Source organism: Charadrius vociferus, unplaced genomic scaffold (assembly GCF_000708025.1).
Source record: "Charadrius vociferus isolate BGI_N301 unplaced genomic scaffold, ASM70802v2 scaffold14, whole genome shotgun sequence".
Lineage (NCBI taxonomy): Eukaryota > Metazoa > Chordata > Aves > Charadriiformes > Charadriidae > Charadrius > Charadrius vociferus.
Window position 1 is genome coordinate 3,692,332 of NW_009648876.1, and position 26,288 is coordinate 3,718,619.

The window sequence follows — 26,288 nt, forward strand, 5'->3', positions numbered from 1 at the left end:
AATAATATTATTATTAAGGAATCTATAAGCCACATCTTAAGTGACTTTTTTGCAATTTAATGCCTCCAAAATAACTTCAAGAGTATCTATTAGATGGTGGTGCCTTGTGCCAGAAACTGCAGTAGTGTGACTTATCCCAGTATGTCAATTCAATTGCTGCTACTCAAGATCACTGCGGCTTTTTTCGTCAGTTAAGCATTAATTCAAAAGTGAGGGAAGGGACTAGATTTCAATAACACTTTAAAGGTATATTTTTCCTAAATCACATTTATTTAATATACTATTAATTAATGACGTAAAAATGTCACTAAAATTGAAGGGAGTGCTCTAAAATAAAAAAATAATAGGAAATGCAGTGTTACAAATGAATTTTCTCCTGAGCTGTTTCAGCCTACCAGGATAAGGCCAATTCTGAAACCTTCTTGTGAGTCAGTCAGCTGATGGAAGGTAATAATTGCTCCAGTCACTATGGTTCACCTGATCAATCCAGGTACATCTGATACAGTAGACTGGAAAGTTTTATTCACCACCATTTGAAGTGATTATGTTAATCTAAGAAACAGCAAAGCAGCACATTGAAGAACCAGTTAAAAAGTACCTGATTATTTTTTTTTTAATGACATTCAAGCAAGGAAAGACCTTTTTTCCTTCCTCTTTTTGGAAAGCTGACCACTTTTTGCTTGCCCATTCCTCTTTACAATTGTAAGGAATAATTATCAAAGATTTGGAATCTTAATTAATTTCCAAGATAGCTGAAATTAGGATACAACAAGAAGTTCAACTGTTTTCTCAGTTAGATTGTGCATTTTTAAGCTTCTGGAATCCTGAGCTGACCCTATAGCTTTAGAAATCCTTAGCAATTGAGAAATCTAGTTCCTGGGCTTCACATCATCTCTTCTTGGTGTACATCCTAGAACTTCTGCAAACCAAGTCTCATTTTCAGGTGAAGAAGTCTTGAAGAAACTTGAATATCAAAATGAGTAATACACGTGTCAGGTGGTTCAGGTAGTGAGTTTGAGCCTCAACTGATAAAGTGGTTTTATATTCATCTGTAGTGTAATCTCCTTTACAATGAAGATATTCAGAAATGAACAGTTCTGAAGTTAAAATAAGAGAAGAAAGCAGATATATTTTCCATTATTTTTAATTTAGAAATTGAGCTCTCCTACATTGCACAATAGCTTTAAGGAGGACATTATTTTCTTTATAGAGTAACTCAGAAATGTCATGGTTTATTCTGAGAGTTTGGCTTAGGCTTTGATTGTACAAACCCAAGTAAATAAAAGCTTGACTAGGATAATTTTAGTCGGGACACTATATAAAAAGCACATATTGTGTTCTATAAACCATATAGCAAGTTTTAAAATAAAATACAAAAACCTGTCTGGAACTTAAGTTTAAATCAGTGCTTAAATGCTATGTTATATTTGTAAGAATTTGGCATTAGTAAATATGATCACATATAAAAAAGATGATAACATTTGGTTCAAGTATCAGTGTACTGTACTGTTTTACTCTATAATGTTAAAGTCTGCTTACAGGATTTTAATAGTTTTCAGCCCAGAAAGCTTATTGCCATGTTATAATGGCCAAAAAGCAGTCCAGTATTCCATTAATTTTGTACCAAGAGAATATTGTAAGTTTGCTCCGGTTAATTTTCAGAAACAAGTGAAACTTTTTGGCACATATTTTGAAAATAAGTATTTGTATTATCCGGTGCACTGTATGACTGTATGAGCCAGAATTAACTTGATAAGGAAAAAATAAATGATAACCTGAGGGAGAGTGGTTTAAGTAATGTCCAGAGAAGAGGAACACCCTTGGTTATTTTCTTCACTCAGCTTAGACTCTGCATCTAATTCACATTTTTCTCTGATTTCATACTCTATTCTTTTTCCATAAGAAGTGATTTATTTCACACTCTAATTGCCCATGAAATTTCATTTTCATTTAAAAAATAAATTTAATTAGATCTGTAGCAGTACAATGAAACACCTTAAATGATTCTGTTTGTTAATCTTTCATTTTCATATTTCAAATAAAAAAGCACAGTTAATTTTGTCTTATTTTTTCTTCTCCTTGTCTTTCAAATATAATAAAATCTGTGCTTTGAGGGGAGGTGGGGATGGTCAAGGGGAAATTAAACTTAGCATGCTATGTCTTATCCTGGACAAAAAAAAAGTCAGTCAAGAAAATTAGGGGGTTATAATGGATAAGCCTGAAGACCTCTAACTATGGTTATAATAAACGGCATATCAAGCAGAGACATCATGATCTCTGTAAAAAGCTCTCCAGTAATATCTTGAACCTAGAGAAGAACAAGAGCAACTGATTGGCACTTTGTTACTTGAATGGTGGCCCCACTGATGAAGGAGAAAGGCCATTAAGGATGATTTTTACACTATCTAAAATCTGCCAGATGTCAAACTTAAAACTGTGAAAGTTACAATGCATTAAAAAAAAAAAAAAAGGTGCTCAAACTCAGAAAGCAGTGCCTTTCCTAGGCAACCAAGACTTACATATACTTCTTACTTTTTATTATTTGCCCAGTATATTCTTCATCATAATGTCTCCTTTATTCTCCTACAAACCAAAAAATCCTATTCATTTATATGCAATATGAGCCTACTGCCACAATATAAATGTGTTGCATTAAAAATTAAAAATATTATTTTTTACACTCCATCAAGATGAAAAGTGAGCTTTCATTCTCATTTGCAGTTCTGCTTCTACACTGTCATCTTTCTTGTATTGTACCACAGGATATGATCGCTAATAGACAGCCAAATTCCTACAGACCTTAAATTACCTCAGCTGTGCTCTGAGCTTGAATCCACATGATAGCAAATACAGAAGAATTTTCAAAGGTGAGCTAAGTCGGCTGCTGTGCTTCACTGGGAATAAACTTCTTTGATCTAATGTCAGAACAATAGAGAAAAGGAATGTATGGGGTGGTTTATCTTTCCACACAAGGCTCTTAAAAGCTGAAGGAGCCATTATTTGTTTTGGAAGCTAAGAAATCCAAAAGTGACTCTTTCCATGCAGTCTACCAATCTTTTAAAAAGTAAAATAAAATGCCTGCTAGATGTATATCTTTTGGATCCTTTGTCCACTTAGTTGTTTGATTTTATTTTTTTTTTCTTTTGCTGGGGCAACATTGAAGTCCACATTTGTGTTTGCAGAGAAGTAAGGTTAACTTTCAAGTTGGCTGAACTCCTGGCTCTGCTGAGCACTCTGTTTTGTAATTTGAAGGTTAAATTCTTCTCAGAGTGCCTTGCTGGAGTTAGTGTTCTCACTCCCAATAACTGTAGGAGCTGCCTGACCTTTGTAAGTGCAAGTCAATATTCACACTGTCAGAAGGAGCATTGTGGAAAGTAATCTCCACGATCACGAGGAGAAGCGCTTTGCCACAGGCAGATCATGACCAGTGAAGAGGAATCAGTGAACAGTCAGAGAAAACTGTTTTAACTGGATTCAAAGAGTCTCTTACGCAGCTTCAGGTTCTATTCAAAAGTCTGCAGAACTGCAGTATCCACAGCTCTCCTCCAAATTTCAACAAGATCAATGGAAAAATAATAATAAAAAAGGAATTAGGAGGGAAGCACTCTAAATGTTTTGACCTCTAGGTCATCTTCTACAACACTACTCTCTGGCAAATTTAGACACATGTAACTGGAAAAGATAGAAAATAATTGCCTATTGCCTTTGTCCTCTACCCAATATAAATCCCAAAGCAGGTTTAGTATCAAAATCATTTGGTGAAAAACAGTGCATTAACATACAATACCTTGAATACCTCACTGCATCTCATAAACATTTCTGCTTTTCCAATAGAAGCACTGGGAGTTTTGAATACAGTATGAGACCAATAACAAACACCGTCATCTCTAGTCAGACTCTCAAAGCAATAGCAGCTTTTCTGTGAACTGAAAAGGTGCCTGAAAAAGCAGGGGGGGGGGGAAATAAAAGAAGTATTCTGTCCTGAGATAATGCTGGTATTATACAAATATGCCCAGGTTTCTATTGCCCCTACAAATAGACACATGCAAGCAAGGGAAAAGAGTGAATGAGAAACCCAACCAAGAAAGAATGACCCAAGATGCACATAAGTAAGAGATGGTTATTTTTATGAAAAAAAAAAAAAAAGTTATGAGCATTTGAGAGCAAAATGCACTGTGGAAATTCTATTTCTCCCTCTCCTCTAGACAATTGAGTTTACTAGAAATCCCAAAATTTTGTAGAACCCCATGCTCTAAAATAAGCCTTTTGGACCATACTTCCTCTCTTCTAAATTTTCAGTAAATGAAAAGCCTGTTTATGATTTAATGACAGAGAATAAATGACATCTGAAACTTGGCAGAATAATGTAAACTGGGGCTTGCCTGACTCAGACTAAGTTTCTGGTTCTGTTTAAAGCAAGAGACAAAGGAAGCCAGTGGAAATTTTGCAACTTAGCTAGCATTATAAACTAAGATAGTATTTCATTTCATTTCTTTTCTTTTTTTTTCTTTTTCTTTTTTTTTTTTTTTGAAAGCTGTTTATTCAGTTCTGTGGCTCATGACCTGGCTTATGTTTTGAAACATCTGTTACCAGCTGCAACCAAGGCAACCGGCAAATGCTGGAAATTTCATAACACTTAAGGAATGTTAAAATATTGTTTATGGGAACACCCTACAAGTCAAAAGGTTTTTAACTAAAAACTGGTTAATTTTAGGCCCACAGTCTGCAAACATATATACAGATCCTGTTCCTTAGTTATGCAAGACAATATCTTCAGATATAAAGATGAACATATAAAGATGAAAAGATCATCATGTATATGATTTTAATATGATTTGATATGTAAAAAAAATATCTTGCAGAAAATGAATACATTTTGGTTTTAGCTTTCATGTCTAATAGACAAGTTTTGCAAAAGTTTCCATCCTAAAATATCCCTTGGACTTTTCCTGTCAAAAGTTTCATTGAGAAAGTTATGGTTAAAATGAAAAGGTTTTGATTGTTATAGATCATGATACTCTTTTTTTTTTTTTCATCGTCCCAAAGAAATCTTCATTTTGACTTGCTACAGCACTAATTTGTATATATCTATATTTCCATTGTTTCTCCTGTGATTTGTATTACAGTTTTTTTTTCTAGAATTTAGTCTTATTTTGGAAGTAGTTCTCTGCTGAGAAAAGATGCATAGTGATCATAAGATTCTGGTCTTGAGCTGTGTCTGTCAATATCTGGGGTTACAATGATGCGCATTATGGGCATTGCAGTCCAGCATTTCTCTTATATTGGTGAACTGGTATAAAATGGAGTGAGAAGGCAAGAATGATGAAAGACTAGAAAAGGTCAAATAACTAAACTCAAAATCACTCAGAAAATATATAACTATTTCTATATAATAGATTCAAAATGTCAATTACATAGAAAGGTTCATTTTACCAAAACCAGATTCATAACCATAAAAGTGAACTCCATGAAGCAATTATTGGGGAGGTACTATTCATTTAATTTATTTGTCTTTTTAGACGGCATTCAAACAATGATTGTTCAAACAATCTTCATGGTTGAAAACAAAATACAAAATACAATAATAACAATCATCATCTAACTGCAGTTTCCTGACAATGATTTTATTGCTTCATTCTAAGTTTTATCCTCTTTTAATTCTGCAGGAGGAAGGAAATAGATTTTAATGGTACAGACCTGCCTTGGGCAACACATTATATTCTTCAGGGTTTCTATTTTCTTCACAGAAGGAGATATAGTGTGGTACGAAAAGAATCACTTACATTTTCCATGCTTGGGTAATATTTATTGAACTATTTTATAATGCATGATTTTTTCTTTTTCAAATCTGGTCATTCTTTTGATGTCAAGAGTTGTGCTCGTTATTTCTAGATCATGGTAAGAAGTTATATGGAATATTCTGGTATAGAGAAGATAGAAACTACTGTCTCAATACTTAATAATGGTTTTAGCAGTAATTAGTAGTTTAATTGGCAGTAGCATTTGGGATTTGAGGTGATTCAGAGGAAGTTGATTTGTTTCTTTAAGCAGTGAATCTCAGGAGGGGTCTGTTCCAGTTATTCCTTCTGCCTCACATCTCCGTGTGAACCACTAGGCAGGGTGTGGTCTTTTTACACTGTTTAATAGTGGTGGTATTTGGCAGCTACAGATTTCTAAACCTGGTGAAAAACATTCTCCCTCCAGAAGCAGAATGCACTTGTTATGTGAGCCAAAATGTGAAACAGTTAAAAGAGAAAAGACAATTACAAGAAAGTAGGAAGCATGGTAAAAGGGGTGTAAAGAGACTGTTACAGAGGGTTATGATGAAACAGTTGACTGGTCTTCTAAGTGTTATTCAGATTCCAATAGTTTACCTTGAATTTCTATGAACACAACAAAAAGGATGGCACAGAATCTTGAACTGAAAGGAAGGTTACACCCCCCACCCCACCCTCCTGCCCCCGAAAAAAAAACCACAAAGAAACCAAAGCAACCAAAATTAAAAAACTGTGTCAAAAAGAAAAAAAACCAACCCAGAGCTTTCTTAATAAAAAAATTTGGATACCTAAGGGTCACAATAGTTAACCAAAGCTGACAAACTGTTCCCACTATTAGACATGGCAGGGTTTTAATCTAAATGCTTGTCAACCATTCACAATGCTGCCTAGTACTATTCAGTGTTAGTCTCTGGATCCAACCTTTTAAACTTTTTTTTAATAAATTGTCCATGACCATATTAATTTCACTTTTGAGACTGAAAGAAATATTTGCCTTGCCAATGTTAAAAATTCTGGAAGTCTTTTAACAAGAAGCTGAAAAATACTTATGCTTTTAAAAAGGCAAAAGACTTTCAGCAGGTATGTTAACTTCATATCAAGATATGAATTTTCTGTTCTTCTGAAAACTGTCCCAAATGTATGTTTAAATTTCCATTTGCTAAGATACCATTGATTTTTTGCAGTTAAGTCCCAAGGAGTGTACTGCTGCAGTAACACTAGTTTATTCTTGTGGCTAAGAATTTTTTTTCTCCCGTTATTTTAGAAACTCAAAGTGACAAAGAAGAAGCAGAAGTGTTTTGAGTTCACTGTGACAACTGAACTGGACAGCTCTGAATATGTGAAATGTTATTTAAAAAGAATTTCAGAAAATCAGATTCAAGTTATTGAAGTGGAACACCAAAATTATTGATTTAGTATATATATAAAATATGAATACGAAAGAAACAGAGAAACATAGGGATCATTGGCAAAAACGTTAACTGCACTTCAGCCAAGCACAAATATATTTTCTTTCCTGTATTGTAGCAAAGTGCAGGCGTAACACCCCAGCAAATAGGTGTGCGTGCAAAAAAAGTATTCTATTCAGTGATCAGAATGAAGTGGCTAGTGAAACTGGAATGACAGCAAAATATTTTACACTTTCTTTTCCTTTTTCCTTTCTCTTTTTCTCTTTTTCTGAAATGGGCATTACTTTGTATACTCCATGGGCAGAGTGCCCCATGGTCAGTTGGAAAAAAAAAGAAACTTGCTGAGGAACAAAACAGAGAAAATATTTCTGCTGTTCTGAAATGTTTATAAGAAAGTAAGTAAGTTTGGCTGAATTTCACATGGGAGAAATAGCATATAACTTTCCACATATGAATATTTCTGTAATTTGAAATGCCCTTTCCTTCGAAAATGTGCTTATTCTGGGACATACTGATGCAATGAAAAAGGAGTCCAAAGGACTTCACCAAACGATTAGTGAAGTTTTTACAAAAATATTTATAAGGAAATGAATATCTTGTTTTTAGTGTAGATCAGACCAGACCAGGCTGATATCAAGTACTCTAAGGTCTGAGTGAAGTTGTTTACAGATATCTACTTATTATTTGTAGCTACTGAGTTCAGAGGTTTTAACATAGAAATACAAAATTATATGGAAGGCAGAATACTTATTTGCAAGTCATTTACTATTTTATACTCTCACGTCAGTGTTTTTGGTGTCTTCTGAAAAGTGTTGGTAGCACAGAAGAGACCGAAGCTGAAATTATTAGCTATTGTAATTGCCACAGAAGAAATTGGTGATTAAAGTATGAAGGAATAAATTATATTTGGCTAACTTGTTGAATAAATTATGTGTCTAAATTTAAGTACAGAAGTTTAAAGAGTTTTGTTGTTAATAAGTAATCTGGACAATGTTAGTACTAAAGACAATAATAGGACAGAACTTTATAACTGCAAATTATATTTTTTCCTGCCTGTATTTGTTGGCATTTATAATTAGGGAGATAGCTTTATAAAACTCACTTACTAATTGAATGTCAGAGAAAATCTCTAGTGCTAACTACTTTACTGAATCCAAGTTATACATGCTTATCAATTATAACAGAGTGAAAACGACCTTAATTTTGCATTTTTCACATTCTATGTCCTGTTCCACTGTGAAATAGGATTCTGCACATCAAACTGGCAAAAAAGGAAGTATAAAATATACTTTGTGAAAGTTTGTAATGCTTTTACTTCACTTCTAATTTATTTGATGTGAGATTTCCGGTAGATTTATTACCAGCTGAAGCCACATCAATTTTGTGGGTTTTTCTGTTTACCAAGGACTGACTTCGGCCCTTCCCTGTGCATGTAGTCTCTTGAGTTTCAAAACTTCAAACTTCAAACTTCAAAAGTTTGAAGAAAAATTGTAAGAGGTTGTTTGTACTCAGTGAGTGAATATATACTGAGACCAATAAGCCACACCCTTATAAATAGTCTCAGTCACGACTGAGAGTATTCACTCTGATAAGCAAAACTGAGTAGTTTCCCTCAGGCAGATATCACAGGAGGTTAACAATAAGGAAAATCAGTACAGTGCATTAGAAACTATTTATACCGCTGTATACTCTGTTTCACCTTACACTTTCTTGGACTGAAGGTTCACTTTGGAATAAAAATAAGCCTTTAATTTTATAATTTTAAAGTAATTTTCCCCCACTGAAAAATTAAAACAATAAATCTTGTCCTGTAAAGTCCCATATCCCAACCAGCTTTCTTCTGGACAACTATATGGACTGAACGCTTCAGATTAGTCCGCTGGATTTTATACTTTTTATCAAAGTTCTAGTCTTTCTAATATTTTGGAATAAATGGTGTTTTTGAAAAGTGGTGTAAATTAATACTAATTCCTGGATTTTTTCTATAGCTATTGTCACTGAGATTTGCTGCTGTAGTACACAGGAAGTACCAGGTTTTTTAGTCTCTGCATGGTTATAATCTGTAACTGGTTTACTTTTTTAAGTACTTATAATGTATTATTATTTCTTTCACAGATTCACTGAAAATGCACCCTAGTTGTTAATGGATGTTAGGAGTGGCCACTGCTTCCAACAACTCCATGCTCAGGAATTCCTCCTGCCCTGCTGCTGCAGCCCAGCAGGGACACCCAGGGAGCAGGAAATCTCTGGCCAGAGACACAACTGCTACTTTTTTGAGGTTCAACCAGTAGTGAAGCACAACGTGTGTCCCACATATGTGCATGGCCAACTGCATGGACTGCCACGGACAAGGTGCTGCCTTCAACAGCACCTGTGTGTGAATTGTATAAAAGGTAAGTCCAGACAGACAAGTCGCCTTCCTCCTCTGTGTCTGGTAGAGACTGAACTTCATGAGTGAAAGCACACACACATCATGCTCCAGATTCAGAAGATTCACAAGGACATTAGTGGATCACCCTGAGTACTGGCACAGCATGGTCCCTCTGTCCATCCAATACTACTGGCTGGACCCCAGGCCCTATAAATCTTTTCTCAGGTCTCCTACTCTTCCACAAGTTCAGCTTGATGCTCACCAGCAGATGGATATACACACTTATACTTGTTTTACAGCCACCCCACACTCACAGTTTCCCCCAAATACCAACACAGACCCTCTGCCCTGATACTCATTGCTGGACCGAAGGCCTTCTACTCATTGGCTGGTCCAGCTTGAAGCTTGCTAGCAAATGAGATGTGAACACCATCACACACTGTTTTGGGGCAGATACAGGTGCTTGGTCCCCTCCAGCAGCAGTCGCTAGGCACGGAGGCTCATGGTTATGCTCCAGCCACAGGCATTGAACCCCTCACTTGCCTCACTCACACCAGTCCCCCCAGTAGCTGCTTTTCAGGACACACATCATTCCCACCCCAGTAGCTGGCAGCAGAGACCTTCACACACTCCAGTATCTGGCACTGAGACCACCCATTTTTCCCAGTTGCTGGCACCACAGGCCAAAGTCCCCTATGTCCCCACTTTGACTCCTGTTGGTGGTACCAAATCCATTCATGCCTCTTCCCCCAGTACCTGTCACTCTGGGCGCAAAATTCACAGGACCTAACAAGACCATCTGGAAAGCTATTTTATTAAAATTCTTTTTTTATTTATATACCCTGAATATAACTTTAATGACTTTCAACACAGATGATACCCAAATATGGCTTCAGTCTTAACATTGCTCCACCTTTTAAATACGGAGGTGTGGTTTAGGTTGTTTTCATGCCATTATCCAACATTCTAGCACCTCATAGAATTAAGGTTGTAAGAGAGAGGTGCTGTGAAATTTCCACAGAGCCAAGACCCGATGCGTAATTCCTTTTTAACGAAGGAATCAATTTTGCTATGATTCCTGCCAGAAGATCCTTCCGCATTTTGCGCTCAGAAACCTTGGATTGGGCTGAGAGGTCTGTCTGCAAAAATCAGGGCATGAAAACTGCCAAAATTTGAAAGAAGTGTTAAGATCATTTGGCCACCTCAAAAACTCTACTCCTCCCTTTCTTCTCCCACTTCTTTCTGTGAAGAAGAAAATCATAGCTGAAGTGCTAAGAGCTGCGATAGGAAAATTACATCTCTTAAAACATTTAAATCTTTCCACCCACTAATTGCAAATTGCCAAACAACAGATTGCAAAGGCAGCTTTGACTAATATGCTTACAAGTTCCATACCATTTGCCTGTTAAGTTCAAGATGGAAAGGTAGCCTGAAAGCTGCCAGTATTTTTTGTTTATTTTTTTGAGATTCATCTGTTTCAAGAAAGACTGAGATAAGGTGGAAAGAACGAAAACAAAAAATAAAAATAAAAAAAGTTGTTAGCCAAGAGCAAACAAATTACATATGCACGCTACAGAAATCAGGCACATATCACGAGTTCCCCTTAAATGAATTCAGTGCTGCCAGACTGATGGAATATATGCACTGCAGGGAGTATCGTCAGACTCTTGGTATCTCAGGCCTGCCTGTCTCAGCTCTGGACTAGCCCTTCAGCTCTGTTTTGTGTCTTTCAGTGTATCTTAGCTCTGAACTGCTCATGAGATTTCTGTTTGCGCTGCTTCCTTCTTGGATCTCTCTAATAAAATTTTCAACAAAAATGTCAATTCGAGCAGCTTTTCTGACTTACATTTTCGGTCCAAGAAGTGCTAATGTACGTTCAGTTCCAAAACTCTTTTAGTTTTGGAATAAGAAAAAACAACAAAGACAAAGTGAACATTCGTAGGTGGAAAAATGGGAACAAGACATAAACCTTACCTTTGATAATGTATATAATTGCCTCGGATGACTGAAGGGAACTTCCTTTCAGTCCCTCTGCAACTGGTACAGCGACCAGGGAGATCTGGAAGTCTCACTTCCTCTCTGGAAGCTTCCCCTTGGAGATCCTCTTTGCAGAACTAGCAACACAAACTAAACATGTTCCTTACATTTTAAGGCTCTCATTTTGATCAGGATGGTTATGCCAGGTTACTGTTTACACATATTGCCTTTTCAGTCCCTGGATTCAGGGAATAAAGAGACACTAGTTGCAAACTATTAATTAATCAATCTTATTAAGTCAGCAGTCCCTAAAACTGAGAATGGAACTGTTCTCTTTTAAGTTTAGTAACCCGTTACTATAAACACATAGTAAGTAAGACCAATTTCCTTTTGATATTCTGGTTGAGTGGCCATCGGTAGAACAAGTTCACATTAAGAGGTTTGGTCAAAAACTATGTTAATGAGACAGACAGCTGAAGCTGAGATAAATGACTAACCCAAGTAGCAGTAACATAAACAAGGAAAAGTAAAGTAATTCTATAACTCTAAGAGAGTAAAGTGCCTCACTCTGAACTTAAAACTACTTAAAAGACATGAAATAAAGTGTATTAATAAAGTGATTGTTGACAAAGACTCAGACAGATCGCTAAAGAATTTCGGTGGTTCAGTGTAGATATTCATCCAGAGCAAAGGTCAGTGGTAAAACACCCTAATGTTTAGAATATATTGCCTTATGTCAGTTTGTCAAAACGAGGATTACAGAATGCTTCTTGAAGATCAAATGAAACAAGACGAAATGAGCTCTGCTGTTATAACTTATTCATTATAATGCTGTTGATTATATGTGGTTTCAAACTAATATAAGTTTAGAATTCTGGCATAGGAATGAATTAAAAATTCTAGGTAATAGAATATATTGTATATACAATAAGCCTTGGGATCTACAGTATTGAGAAACTGCAATATCTGATTTCTACTGCAATAATAGATAAGTTGCTTAATACATTGGTATTTTATGGTCACAGGATATGTGATTAATTTACTCTGGCAACTGCTATACACACTATATAATCTATTTAATATAAAGCATATCTTTTAGGGATATACAATACTAATGAAATGAAAACTTGTAGTACATTTGTGTTTCTAACTTTTCATTAAAAACTGTAATAACTAATGGCAAATTATGTCAGCTTTATTGTCTTTCAAAAATCTCAAGTAATAAGATAAGACATAATAAAAGTAATTCTCAAAAGTATGTTGATAATCTCATATGTTCACTTGGTATTCGTCATATACTTGAAAGATAATTTTAGACAGATGTTTTTATTATAATGTTTATTCATGTTTAAGTAAGGACTTTTGCAGAACTCTTACAAATTTGCAGTATGTTTCTTGTCATCAATTTTCAAAATCTACAGAAGTGCCTCCTTTTGTTAAAGGTATATTCAACATTTTCAAGGTTTAATGCATAGCAAAAACTACTAAGAGTTCTAAAAAGAATCTCCATTTCTTTATTGCAGTTATCTATCCATCATCATCATCGTTGTCATCACACATCATCTGGTAATGCTTTTACTTCAAGAGGAGTTTTAAATTTCTCATCTTTAAAGTTTAGAATCCACCAATCTTATAATGCTCTCATGCTTATAATGCACTTCAGTAATTGTGCTGTATAGCAGATATTTCTGTGTGCAATTTTTAAATAGTTATTCAGCTGAATAATGTCAAAAATCAGAGGCTCTATTTAAAATGCCAGCATGTTCTTTCCATTAATATCACAGGAATGAGACTGGCATTATTATCAATGCATAACAAATGAGACACAATGAGTAACTGCAAGGCACATTGCCCTGTGTACAGCTGTGCTATCACAGGTATAAAATTTCATTCACTACATTGTAAGACATAGATTTTGAAATATAAGAAAAGATGATCTTCTTTTAAATATGATAAACAGGAGCTAAAGGTAACATTATCCCAGTGTATCTCTGTTGCATAATCAAAGTTCTTCACAAAAAACACTAAGCTGGACATTGAAGTATTTTTTAAAGGCTTTAAAAACAGTCTGTTTTCTGCCCAGTAGTATCCAACATCCACAGGAATACTCTGTCATATAAGTGAGCTGCTTCTGTGTTCCACTCACTCCCATGCGTTGTCTTCTGCCAAGCTTTGTCAACTGATGATTGCAAGTTCACCAAAACAGCTCAACATCTTTATTGCCGTAGCCATGTCATAAGAAAGGCAATGTATATAACACTATGTTTTAGTTTTTGATGAGCAGTGCTTACACAGCATGAAAGCCTTTTCTGTTTCTCATGCTGCCCCACCACCTAATAGGCTGAAAATTGGAAGGGGACACAGCCAGGAGAGCTTGTTGTGAAAGTAGGTTTTAGGATCCTACCAACTGCACCAGTTTGTTGCAAATGTGATTTTAGGAGCCTGCTGACTACGCCAGTTTGTCCTGAAATGAATGATTATGGATCCTACACAACTTTGAGGTAGCAGCAATTTAAGATTTATTAACGCTGTTATGGTAAATCACAAGATTAAGTTGTATGATTTTACCAATACTTAATCATCAGCCAATTATCACAGTGATTTAATAAAATTTGCTATAGTCAACACAGTGACTTAGTTAAAGATTCGCAAATGGCAAGCTTTACACGAGGCTTACAACAAAGTTTCCTAAATCAAATCGCACACACACAAACATAGATACAGAGGTTAACTTATGATCAAAATTTTTCTTTCTCTTTGCAAACTGCAGTAAATTACTGGTATTAAATGATCCTTAAAACCTCAAGAAATCCAACAGTAGTGAATTACTAACTCTTATCCGTCATCGGTGTTTGTCAGCAGGCAATCTTTGAACCCTTCCTATTTGTCAGCATCTATCAGCAGATGATCTTCGAAATCTTTGCAAAATCTACCCTGAGAGGTATCCCAGCTGAGGGGGAGATAATGGGTCACAGCCTGCTGCAATCCTGGAGAGCTCAAAGAGTCTCACTTAAGATCGCTGTTTATAGGATCGCAAGATGATTTAATTTGGTCAGTGTTTTTCCATTTTGACCACAATTCTTGTCAGGCAATTCTGGCACCATCCAGATCGGGCTATGATCCAGGCAGCAGGAGTTTCAGGTATGGTTAGGGAGTGCCTAATCTTCCCATCTCACTGTACTTGTAACCAGATCAAGACGGCACCAGATTGTCCCAACTCATTGCACTTGTAGCCAAGAAAAGAAAGTTCCAGATCGTCTCAGCTCACTGCACTCGTAACCAAGACAAGAACACAGTGTTGGTTGGTCCCGACATTGCAACATGGCCCAGGGAAGGCTGCACCACCACACAACTGACCCAAACTGACCAAAGGGATATCCTATGCTATAGGGCACACGCTCAGCAATAAAAGTTGGGCAAAGAAGGCCAGGGAGGGGGGAGGGGTGTGTGTGCACAGACATTTGGAGTTACAGCATTTGTCTTCCCAAGTACCTGTTAAACATGATGGAGCCCTGCTTTTCAGAAAAGGGGCTAAACATCTGCCTGCTGATGGGAAGTAGTGAATTATTTCCTTATTTTACTTTGCTTGCACATGTAGCTTTTGCTTTACCTGTTAAACTGTCTTTATCTGAAACCATGAGTTTTCTTGCTTTTACCCTTTTGATTCTCTTCCCCATCCCCCCTGGGGAGGAGTGAGCAAGCAGCTGTGTGGGGCTTTGCTGCCTACCAGGCTTAATCCACAACACCCATAAAAGAAAAACTTGAATAAAGTATCCCTCACCTATTACATTAGAGCATCTAGACAAGCAACAGCTTGTCTCTAGCCAAGCAAATCTTTGAATTTTTCTGTGGATGGTCAGGAAAAGCTACATCATTTTGGCTGTCAGTGAAGAGAAACAAACTTGATACAAAAGTTGGTTACTAATACAGTATCTTCAGAAGAGTTTAAAAGAGACTCCAAATGACAAAAGAAGGGTTCGACAGGGGAATTTGGTTATCAATCTTTTTTATTTTACTCCCTGTGATCAGATGACTTCTCAGTCAGGTTGGGAGACACCCAACTGAATACAGGAAGGAACAGTACATCAAAGATGGTGGCATACCAGGGACCAAAGCAATGGGCTATTTTAATTATTCCAGATTACGAAGCAGAAAGTTTAATGTGCAGTATGAAATGTCTGCATTGAAAAAATATGTTTCAGTGTCCTCCTTTAACGGTAACAAATCAAGAAAAAGATTATTCAAATGTAATATCTGATGTAGTATTTATTCTTAAAATTAATTTGTCTGAAAAAAAATGTTGGAGATAGTCTTTGCATATAAAGACTTACCTGCTGTAGTAATTTTTATTTCTCAGCTAAGGATGAAACTCAAGATAAAAGTCCTTAATAATCTACAGTCTATCCATTGTATTCCATTTTTATTATTCAACATTATTGTTGTCTTTATCTGATTAAAGTATTTGTATTTTATTTGAAAAGTCTGATGGTGCTACACTCCACTGTCACAAAAATTCCTTCTTTGATAAACTGACATTTGAAGACGTGTCAGAAACACACCTTTGTTTAGACTGATTTCTTTTTTTAATGTGTGAGTGAGCATAAGCAATCAAAAGCTTCCTGGATCTAATTTGATGCTCCAAATAACTACCACAAAATTACTGCAGAAAAAGACACTACAGTGATAAAACAAGTATTTTGATAACTGAAATGGAGATGCGTACCTGGCAAGAAATTAGCAGTAACCTCATCATTCATACAATGCATGAATGAAAACAAAAATAAACAAATACATAAACCCTGAAACAATCCTATTATTTTCTCTGTGGTGTCCTTCACTGGCATTCACTATAAAATATGCATGTGTTTAACTCATCTTACATTGTTTAAAATAATTTCACTTAATATAAAAGATGATCAAGCTGATTTCTAATGTCTTTTTTTTTTCAGATTTTCTCTTTTTCAGTAAAGATATTTAAAAAAAAAAAAACAACAACAAAACCCCACAAACCAACACACACACACACACACAAAACCCCCAAAACCAACAAACCAACCCATAAAAACGCGAACAACCACCCAAAAGCTCCAAAACCCATAAAACCCCAACCTCCTTAGGCAATCATACAGTGTCACCTGTTCTCATTTCCTCCTTTTATAACAGTTATAGCATTCAGAAAGACATAACAGTGTAAACTCTCAAATAATTTTCTAGATAATAGGACTTAGGGTTGTGGGGTTTTGTTTTTTTTTTTCTGAAAAATTCCTGCTAACTAACAGCTCAATTCAAAGAGGAAAAAGATAACCTTAAAATTATATATCTCTTAAATGAATAAACTGGATTAAAAAGCAAACAAGTTTCTTAAACTTGAGTCATGGCTAACAGCTGAAAAATGTTTGGACTGTCCTTTTAAATAGCAACCCTTCCTCGATGGTAATATATGTCTTTGCTCAATATCTAGCTCTCAAGTCTCTCTAGAGTGCCCTCAGCTTCTCCTTTTACTCTTCTGTCTGCCATTCAAATTACTGCCATTGTTAGAACCTGTTTCAAAATTAACTTTTGTCAATCACCCCCAGTTTGTAGAAATACACAGAGGTGAAAATCTTGTTCTCAATAAGCTCAAGTAAATCTTTAATAATTGGAAAAAAAGCATGCACATATAAGTGTCTATTGCACCCTATTAGCTTATTTTCTTGCAAGATGGGGAAAAAAGGGTATTCATTATTCCATGTTCCCTTGCTGATCGTCTGAGCTTTCCTTTTTGTGACAAAATTTACTTCTGTGCATAGAGCCAACTCACTGGGACAACAGGACTTTTCACCTCACTAACAAGTCCAAAATAGTGTTTTAATTACAAAAGAAGCTTTCTGCACATGGATAAATCTCAACCTGAACAAATGTCAATGTTCTACTGCATTTCAGTTTCATTTTACTGAGTAAAACAGAACCAAATATGTAAACACAATTATTTTCTGAAACTCATAATTTTCTAGTATTAGTATGACAATATTCCTTTCTCCTGAATCTTCCTGAACTGTGTTTACAGGGTTAAGTGTCGGTACAAAGAGCTTCACAATAACACCATTTTTTTACCGTGAATATATGCTGATAAAGACTAAACGGTGACAAAATTGGGTACAGTAGTTTAGAAGACACCTTAATCCAAGTACAGAATTTCAATTAAAATAGTTGCAAAATAAGAGACATAAGTGACCACATTGGCAAATTCTGGATGAGTGGTAAGCTGGAGGGAGAGGCAGACTGAAAAAGTCAAAAACACCAGGGCTACCGTACGTCTCAAAAATTTATAGCAAGATCCCACAACTGCCATTATTAAATGCTGCTGAAAGGTCAAGTAGTACTAAAATAGTGTAAGGGCCATAATCAGTAATTAGAAAGAAGCCATCAATATCTTTTGCCTGAAGACTTTTCAGAATCCAATGAGACCAAATGAAACCAGGCAAGAACGTATCATACAAAATGCCTTAATTATAATTAGTAAATAAATTATATAGGGAATAAGTATTCGCTTTATTTTTCCCTTCCCTCTTAGTGTGTTATGAAAAAATAACTATGGTTAGACTGTATAATGTAATAATATCAATCAAAAAAATTATTTAAAACATTTTAAATCATTGCCTTTTTTGGTTGGTTGGGGTTTTTTTCAGTCAGTTTTATCTAGGGGAAAAGATTTGAAAGATATTATTTTCTGTATAAATCCTGAATAATCAGGATTGGTTAAACAGAGAGCTACTATTTACTTTAAGTACAATAGGTATTACAATGTCATCATTTTGGTGAGTCAAAAATAATTGTAATCCTTTCTAGGAAAACTCACCATCATACTATTAACAGTATTTTATATTATTTTACACATGAGCTCGCTATATCATTACAACTCTCAGTATGCAATTAGGTGTTAATATGTGCCTGAGAAAGGAGGTATAATTTTTGACAGTGCTTCAGGAATAAGACAGAAACCCAAATTTCATTTCCAAAAGTTATTTGGGAATATCCTGTTGTAGATAAATATGCTGACTGTTTATGGAGCCAGTCAGTGGTAGTGAGATGTTTGAACACCTCAAAGGTTCTTGGATGTATGTATGAAGATTACTTTTGAAAGAGGACTTGATAAACCATGTATGTATGATTTCTAAAATAAATAAATAAAAAAAAAGTTATTCTTCTGAGTATCTGTAGATTAGTATTGAAAAACTGTCAAATTGCTGTGTTTGCTCATTACCAACTTCACAGTCCTTTATTCTCATTTCTACATGTCTCTGTCTCGAAAACTATACATAAGCAGCTGAAATTCCTGGCAACATAAAATGAGGGACTGTAGCTTGCAAAGGTCAATCTATGCTGGTTCCTGAACACAGACCCTAGGTTCCAAACATATGCTTATTTTCTAACTTCATGTGTTCTTATAAGAACTGTTACACATACCTATAGGTAGTCCACCAAGACACCAAAGTCATCCAAAAAACATTTTTTTAAAACCTTATTGCAGATTACATCTTGCTGTGATTATGGCATTACTTCATGTCCACTGTATCCTGATTGCAGCCATGGTCTTATTAGGATAAAATTGTCAGGGAAAATATACTTTGTTGAACGCCACACCGAAAATACTTCAGTGTAATAATGACTCCATCTTATGTTTAGGGCACTGACATGACATAAATAAAAGGATAAGTCAAACTAATGGTAATTTCCAGAAGTTATGCAGTGACTCATCTACCAAAATATCTTCCCATATGCTTTTTCCTTGTATAGTTCTAGTATGATAACATCTGAGTATGTCAGAGATAATGAGAAGTTTTTTGGTTCATGACAGGATTTTAATAGCCAACATTTTAAATACAAGTTCACACGTAAAATGTATTTATTATAATACTTTTGGGGAAGAACTTGTCAAATTCATGGTGGGCACCTCAGTTTGGGAACAATACTGGAACATGTTGAAAAGGAGAAATTTTTTGGTTTCATGACAAAGTAATTAAAGAGAGTTTCTGCAATTTTCAATTAGGTCAACAAAAGAGACTATGAACTTGTATATTGAAAAAATCATGCTGTTAGAAATTAATTAAATCAAAAAAATTGCAAAATCTTCACAAGCAGTTAAATTTGTATTTTTTTTAAATACGTTTGTAAATTAATTTTGATATTTCCCCTTGTGCTTCATTATGAACTAAAATTAAAAAGGCCTATAAAACTATTTTGTTGGCTGGTTACATAACCTGGCATTATATATGCTGGCTGACTGAATTACACACACACACAGAAATATATATATTTATATCTCTAATTAATATTGTATGAAGTTTTTTTATAGCTACTGAGATCACTGTTAAAACTTCACTTTGGATTTTGTTTTGAATATCATAAATTTTACTTTTGACTTTAAATGAAAGGCTTTTTTTTTTTTTTCAGAAAGCAAACATGAAAGCCAAAATGTAGTGAAATTAAATATTCATGAAAAAAGTATCCACAGTAAGATATATTTTTAAGCAGGAGTGAAGCTTTTTTTTTTTTTCAGTCCCAGCCCTATAAAAATATTTCAAAAAATTTACCACTGCATTCAGTGTTGTCTGGAGCAAGCATTCATGTCTGGATTCAGTAAGCTACTTGAAGGATTTTAATTTAATTGTGTTCCTACTGTACTGTTGAAATTAGAAACAATCTTAAATATTTTGCTGAGCTTTTACAAAGGTAACTTAGATTGCTCCAACTGAGAAAATGCATTAATAGTGGAAACTGAATCCCAATGTGTAGTAATACGATACTGTCTTTGCTGCATGTACTGGCAACTACAAATCAACTGCAAGACAAAAGGTATTTTTTTAATAGCATAATTCCAGTGTTCTCAGATTCATCTTCTATTATTTTATTTTATTTTAACGGTAACAATTACTAAGTAGCATCTCCAACAGCTTATTTCTCTACTTCTTTTCTTATAACTGGCTTTTTTATTATTACTATTATTATTACTCTGCCCTTTTATTTTCCTACTAACACTTCATTCTCCTAAGACAATCAAGCACATTCTGAATCTGTGTTTAAGTTGTGGGTGATCCTGAAACAATATAATTTGTCTGAATTCTTCATTTTGTTCATACAGCAGTCACAATTTCATTCAGACTTCAGTTGCTTCAACTTTCTTTATAACTGACACAGTTGATGCCTGCTATAATGAACACATTTGATCAATAAAAAACAGGAATACTTGCTTACTAATAGGGTATGTCTTGGTGGAATATCTTTCCACTGCTGATTTCAGTCCTGAACCTAAGTCATATTTTGAACTGGGGAGCCTGAAAACTACAATTCATTGCATCACTCAATATGAAAATTATTATCTCAGCAAAGATAGTGACATTACATATGCCAGTTTCTTCCTACCTCATTTCTCAGAGTCCCAAATGTGATATTCCTCTCTCTTTTGTTTCATGGATAGTGACGTTATCTCCTCTCACCTTCTTAACATGCTCTTGTGTTCCTCAAGTACAACACCCTTTTCTCCCCAGCAGCTTAAACGATGGTCATAACTTTGTAAATCTCTATTCTAAATCTGAAATTAGCTGATTCTGTTTCACATCTGAAGAAGGAATTAAATGTCCCAAATGTCATTTTTAAAATCTAGATTATTTAATCTATCTATTTAAAAAAGATATACACACAAACCATGCCTTAAGGACATCCTTAGCTTATAATGTTAACACTAGTACCACTGTTTCCTTTTAGAAACAGAGGTGTTTCATGGTGACTCCTGTGTACAAGATAGGTGCCTGAATAATTGGACTGTCTAAGGATAAGACGACAAATATTGTCATAATTTTGCGTTATGTCATTCTTTTAGCAATGAAATAAGATGGCATTTTTATGTTGAAAAATCATTGCATTATCTCAGGTATTTAGCAGATGTATGTTTAAAGGATTTACTACTCGAAAGCAAAGAAGGGATCTGTAAGTGATACTAAGGAACTTGAAGCAAAAATTAATGAGCATCTTTTTTTAAGTAAATGCATTATTTGTCTTCATGCAGGAAAGAGTAAAAGATGCCCCACATGATGATGCAAATTGTGACCTCCTAGAAATAAAACAGGTGCTATCAGTGACAATCTGAGCTAACGTTCAATATAAACACTGCTAAAAAATGAAGATCAAATCCTTAGTTTTATGTTATTTTTTAAAAGCCATTAGTTGCTGAGATACTTCTGACAGAACTCAACCAAAGACCCTTCATGTTGTCTATTAGCATTTACTATTATGGAATCATCTGTAGTTGGTCATTTACAGCCTCAAATTTTTTCCTGATGAAGGCAGAGTTAGGTCATGATTTGGGAAAGATGCTTTGATTTAAAATAGCATGCATGATGGAGAAAGATTTGTTTCCTTTTATGAGAGGAAGTACTATCTGAATGATATCTGAGGATGACCTTCCAAAACATGCAGCTGTTATCTATCTGAAACATGCATCAAATTAAATGTGCTCTCTTTTCCTGTCTGTAAAAAATGTATTATGAAGCATTACATCATTGATATGTAATGAAAAAAGAAAAGTCTGCCGTCACTGAACATCTGGAACTGCACTGATGATAGAGTGCAGCTGTTGCCTTTTATGTGAACAGTGATACACAACTACACAGAGGCATTTACTTCAAAATCCTTTACTTACGAAATAATGTGTAACAGGAATGTGCATTTCTACTTCATCCCACTCATGGTGTTCATAAGGCTGTCAAACACACACAAAGATATACATACAATATTTCTGAGGTAATTTTGCAAAGTATGAAGTCTCATCCCTTTAGAGATTCCCTGAGAACAGCTTAATTTAAATTATTAAGAATCATTAAGAAATTCAGTCAGAGAATGTTGCAAATCTGGAGCTGACTTCAATACTGGTAAATAATTGGCATTAAATGGATCGAATACTTGAGGTACATTATTTCTATCATTATTAATGCTTTTTGCTGTTCTTTAGAGAACTGTTTATTTAACTCTGTCCATGTCTAATTTTCTTTTCCTGTGACAGAACAGGTCAAAATCTGAAGTGGAAATTTTTGTCTGTATTTTGTATTGCCTCTCTCTTATGCAGAGCACTTACATTAACATTGAAGAAAAAATAATAAATCTGTAGACAGAGAGATTTCCTTAGTAAAGCTCACCTTTTTATTCAATTTGGTCATCCTCCCAAATGGCAGTTGTGCATAATTTTTATAATGCCTCTGAATACCACACAAGTAATCACATTCTAGTCTCACAGAACATGGCCTTATCTAATTATTTTTCTCTTTCCAGCTTCCAGGGAGTTTATTAATGTCTACAGTTTATCCCACCATACACTCTTGGCCTTTAGATGACAAATCAATGAAATTCAATAACACTTCTTCAGAGCCCCATCTACACTTTTCTAAGTAATCTGTATAAAGATGTATTCTTTAAATGAAATATCAAACATCTCCACACATATCTGAATTTTTTTAAAAGGAACAGTAAAAAGTGCAAAAGAACGTTTAATTTCCCGACACAGGGAATAGTTTACATTTCTTGACTAAAAAGCTGAGTTGCTATGTATGTTCTCTCATTTAGAAAAGCATAGATTGGTCCCCCAAACAAGCTGTTAACTCTTGTGGACAGAGCAGTCCAGAAAGGCAGAGGGTCCTATGACTGGGCAGAGAACTGCACTAGGCCATCTCCCCTCCACTGCTGTCATCATTAATACTTCCTGTGAATCCTTCCCACATGATTACAGGCACAATATGAGAAGCGTAGTTATACTAACTCTCTCCACAGTCAACTGAGAAAACTAGTGTTATGGTTTGAGAAACTCACAAAAATTTATTGTCATTCAGAAAATTATTGTATCACTTGATGACCTATCCCGACCTGGGAATTATATCAGTGGGAAGCTGTGCACTCCCAGCAGTGGACAGCAAATGTCAGACACTGAGAGTGCTATGGCTTCGGGAGGAAGGGAAGGCCTCAGGGGTCCAGCACCGGGGCAAGAGGTTCTCTGGATCACCACCATCAAGAGAGAAAAAGAACTTCACGGCAAACTTTCTAATTTATAGAATCATAGAATGGTTTAAGTTGGAAAGGACCTTGAAGATCATCGAGTTCCAACGATGGGGCCTCAACAACCTCTCTGGGCAACCTGTTCCAGTGCCTTACAACCCTCAAAGTGAAAAACTTCCTAATGTTTAACCTAAACTTGCCGTCTTCCAGTTTATAGCCATTCCCCCTCATCCTATCACTACATGCCCTAGTAAAAAGTCCCTCCCCAGCTCTCCTGTAGGCCCCCTTTAAGTACTGGAAGGCCGCAATAAGATCTCCCCAGAGCCTTCTCTTCTCCAGGCCTTCTCTTCTCCATTCATTTATGTTGAATGTGACATTCATGGTATGAAATAACCCTGTTGGCCAGCTTGGGTCAAGTGCCCAGGTCTCACTCCTCCTCATCCCTGCACCTGGCTAGCTTGAAAACACTGAGACCTTGAAACCCACATACCATAGCTGGCTATACAGTAACTATTTTCACAAATTCAGTCACTAGAATCGTCTAAAAGTACAGTTTTCCCAAACATTAGAAGAGAAATTACTCCTGTGTTGCTGAAGCCAGGACAACTAGCAAATTAAAGGAGACCATTCAGTACTTAAATTGCATAAATTGGTCTTTGTCCCTATCTTTTGAGGGCTATCTTTTGAGTTTAGTTGGATCCTTGATGGTAAGTGGGATGAAGCTGGTTGTGAGGCTTCAAGGCATAGTGGGGCTAGAATTTCAGTAGACACATCCAAATACCAGCAGTAAAGATACTTAATTGAATAAGATTTTAAAAATAGGTTAATTCCAAATAATCTTCTGTTTTATTGTCATTATTATAAATGAAAATATGTTTTTTACAATTATTTTTGTCCACAATATGATATCAGTATTTCAAACCTGTAACTAGGATAACAAAAAGTAAGATGTCCTCCACAGATGCATTAACCAATCTATGCATTTTCTGTTAAACCTTGGTTTAACAGTAATAAGAAAAGATCAAGTTTATATTCTATAGAGGGATGACCTGTAAGGTGACTGCGCTATAAAATTAATAGCCTCGTTTTTCACTATCTTGAATTTTGTGCAGATTTTTACCTGTATAAAATACTTAAAATACTAGTAATTTAGATCTTGACAATTCTACAATAACTCCCCGCCCTTTTTCTGTGGAATTGCACAGCCCTGTTTGAAAGCCCTGCTGGAGTCACTAGGACACTTTCTGTTACCCCTCTGCTCTATCCCCACCCCCTATTTCCTGATGCAGAAGGTCATCTAGTCCATCCCCCCTGCAATTTCCTGTAATTCTGCATGAGCATAACTGTAAATAGAGTTTTCTCGATCTCTGTGAGAAAGTGCCATAGCTGTGCATTAATCCTCATACCCTAATGTATTAGTCGAAGCCAACACATTAGCAACAATAAATGCATACGGTTACACTGATGGCAAATTATTGTCCAAATTCAGTCAGTATTTCAACATTGTATTTGCTCTCATAAAAGTTAAAATCCAGAATTAAATTTTAAGGTACTTATATTCCATCAGAATTTTGGCTTATTTAGCATCCAGTAAACCAAATATGAAGATAACACTAAAAGAGATTCTTTCTTAATTAGTTGCACAGACCAGGAACTTCCTTAGCTTTCTATGCCTTCACAAAGCCGAAAACTTTGTGTCTGGGGTAATTTTTAATGATATTCTGCATTCATTTATAATAATGAGAGGTGAACTTCCTTCATTACTAATATTATTGCAACTAGACTGCCATGATTATTGTTGCATGCTCTCTTGGATAAATAATAGGCAGAGACATTTTTTGGTCATAGCTTTGCATTTTGTATTTTGAGTATATCCAGTTTAATTTTACAAACCTGTGGGACTCCTTGATGTTAATGAGATAGCTGAAGTAATAAATGGAAAATCTAGTGCTCACAAAATACAGGTTTGCTGTGGACCATTCCCAAAGCTGATAAACAATGAACTTAAATCAAATTTGGACATACCAACAAAGACAGCAGTGACACTTCCCAGAATTCATTTTTGTGATATGGGTGACGACAATCTCTCATTATGCCAGGATGCCAACATTTTTTAATCTCTGGGACGAAGAAAAACCATTGTAGTGTGTGTGATACTTCATATGAATAACCAGAGCACCAAGCTTTTCATCACTCATTTGACTTAACATTTATGAGAAAAAACATGATGTTTTCTATAAATAGATACAGTATATTTTATAATTACATTAAAATGAAATGAAGGGAAATTTGAAACTGAAAACAAGAATCAAGTCTCGTTGTTTTCACTGCACTCCAGGACAGTGGCAGAAATGATAGAATCATAGAATTATATTATAGTTTGGGTTGGAAGGGACAGTTAAAGGTCATCTAGTCCACCCCCCCCCTGCAATGAGCAGGGACATCTTCAACTAGATCAGGTTGCTCAGAACCCTGTCCAACCTGACCTTGTATGTTTACAGGGCTGGGGCATCTACCACCTCACAGGGCAACCTGTTCCAGTGTTTCATGACACTAAAAAATTTCTTCCTTATATCTAGTCTAAAACTATCCTCTTTTAGTTTGAAGCATTATCCCTCAGCCTATAACAACAGGCCCTGCTAAAATGAGTGTATTGGTAAATGCTGCACAAGATCCAATGGGGTAAATAGCACTGGTAAGACACTTGAAACATATGTATGCATCATATTTCTG